Below are 2449 nucleotides of genomic sequence, written 5' to 3' on the forward strand. Positions count from 1 at the left end.
GAAAAATTCTACGAACCTGGAATAGAACGAATGCAATTTGCACGACCGGCAGGTTCGTTATAAGTTATCTCGACTGTAGGCTAACGCAATCAAGTCATCCGTCGAGGATAGCCAAAAAGTTTTTTTTTTTCTCAAACATGGATGAAATGTTACATGCATATGTCGACATCAGAAGATAAAGGGCTGTGGTGGGTCCTCAGATGCTGAGCAAGTCTTCAATTCTGACAAACTCAGCATCCCTTGGAAACATTATGAACTCAATTCAAACGCATGAATCTGCAATCATCGGCGTCTTCAGCATTGCTTGAGGTATTTCATGAAACTAGGCGCTAGCGTGTTCAAACCGTGCTTTTGCAACCACTTCCGGTAACGGTGGGGGAACCGATGTATAACGCCTGACTTGACGTGCCTCGTTTCCCCAATAAATCAAACACAGCTTCTGAAAACTGCGCACATGTGTACGTGAGCTAGGTGAATGTTTCATGCTAGAATTGTTTCGCAACCACTGAGCCGTATCTCTGCTGCCGACAAGTAGCACGACCACATCGAATATAAACAGGCGCAGGGAACGCCGGAGCATTCTACACGCTGGCTTCGGAGCGCAGTTGCTTTCACCGCTCCATACAAGTTTCTTTCCTGTTGTTCCAACGCAGTGCCACCATGAAATACCTGTTCGTGTGCATGATGGTAATCTGCATAACGGCTCAGCAGTCTCTCGGAATGGGCATGAAAGAAATGTCGAAGCGAGGTGAGATGATCGAACTTTACTTTTTAAACAATGTTTGAAAACAATTCTTGGGTATGACTCAGTCACTGCGAGTATGCGTTGTCAGCACTCATAGGTAGGCGATATTGGCTTCGTGCGCAGGATTGCTTTCTAAACAATCGTTTTTATAAACCCTATAGCGCTGCAGCTGAGGTTATAAAGCAGATTCATGTGACCCTCCTGCTATACAACGTTCCAACATCCTCCTTAAGGTAACAGAAGCAGCAGTGCCAACCAAAAAAAAAACAAAACAAATACACACAGAAGACTGAACACAACCAATGGCCTCAGCTAGGATGCCCTGCACTGTGCATCGGCCTTGGTTGTGAAGCACAGATTATTACTTTTGCACCAGTGGTATCTGTTCTTTGTTTGCCTAATTTAGGGCTGGTTACTGATGCAACAAGTAAATAGTTATAGCCCGCAAGCAGAGCGGTTAGAAGGGGGTGAAAGCGCTATTGGGACGACGATGACAGCTCCGCAGTGGGCTCGCGCGTGCGTTGTTTTCGGGACTTAGGCCGCTTGCTCTAGTATCCTTTTAATATAGCTCCCTGTAAATAGGTATCTGTGAAAAGGTGAAGCCGAGGTAACACTTATACCGGATTTTATTAATCCTCAGCTCCGGCATTGCATGTGCGTGCAATTGTCACTTTCTTTCTTTCTTTCTCTCTTTCTTTCTTTCTTTCTTTCTTTCTTTCTTTCTTTCTTTCTTTCTTTCTTTCTTTCTTTCTTTCTTTCTTTCTTTCTTTCTTTCTTTCTTTCTTTCTTTCTTTCTTTCTTTCCTTTCTTTCTTTTTCTTTCTTTCTTCCTTTCTTTCTTTCTTTCTTTCTTTCTTCCTTTTCTTTCTTCCTTTTCTTTCTTTCTTTCTTTCTTTCTTCCTTTCCTTTCTTTCTTTCTTTTCTTTCTTTTCTTTCTTTCCTTCTTTTTCCTTCCTTCCTTCCTTCCTTCCTTCCTTTAATTCCTTCCTTCCTTCCTTCCTTCCTTCCTTCCTTCCTTCCTTCCTTCCTTCCTTCCTTCCTTCCTTCCTTCCTTCCTTCCTTCCTTCCTTCCTTCCTTCCTTCCTTCCTTCCTTCCTTCCTTCTTTCTTTCCTGTTTTACCCTTTAGATTATTATTTTTATGTTCACACTGATCATTAGCTATGTGTGCTGTTTTTTTCCTCTCCCTGTTAGCCACCATTGAAAAAGGAACTTCACGGAAGTGCCCGACACTCACTCCCAAGCCAGGCATGGTGTGTGCTTTGTACGTCAGCACACAGACGTGCTCGGATCTGCAGTGCTGGAAGCAGGGGAAGATCTGCTGCAGGGACAGTTGCGGTCACCTCCGATGCGTCCAACGCCCGTAGCAGACGACGCCAACGAAGATGCGAAATGGGATAAATAAATCTGAACATCTGAGTCAGAATTTTTGTCGCATAGCAGATCATTGCAATCATGGCAGTAGACAGCGAGGACGGGGTTGTGCTGAGATCCATACTTGCCCACAGATGTTTGGCTACCTCAGTTCGGTTTTTGGCAAAATGTTCTTTTTGAGAGAATGTTTTACGGAGTCTAACATCGAAATAATAGTGTTGACTAAACCCATTTTGATTTCTCATTACTGAACTGAACATCTCGGGTAAGGTAAGGTCCAGAGCAACTGCGAGAGCAAGGTAAGAAAATATCGGTGGTCAATGTACTGTTTTA

The 2449-nt window shown here is 43.6% G+C and overlaps 1 long non-coding RNA gene across 1 annotated transcript; it reads left to right on the forward strand.

The window, feature by feature from the left end:
- Window positions 1-604: 604 nt before the first annotated feature.
- Window positions 605-2193, forward strand: LOC144123349 (uncharacterized). The gene is made up of 2 exons (XR_013313070.1): window positions 605-748; window positions 1937-2193. It is a non-coding gene; the product is annotated as an uncharacterized LOC144123349 (long non-coding RNA).
- The last annotated feature ends 256 nt before the right edge of the window (window positions 2194-2449 follow it).

Source organism: Amblyomma americanum, chromosome 3 (assembly GCF_052857255.1).
Source record: "Amblyomma americanum isolate KBUSLIRL-KWMA chromosome 3, ASM5285725v1, whole genome shotgun sequence".
Lineage (NCBI taxonomy): Eukaryota > Metazoa > Arthropoda > Arachnida > Ixodida > Ixodidae > Amblyomma > Amblyomma americanum.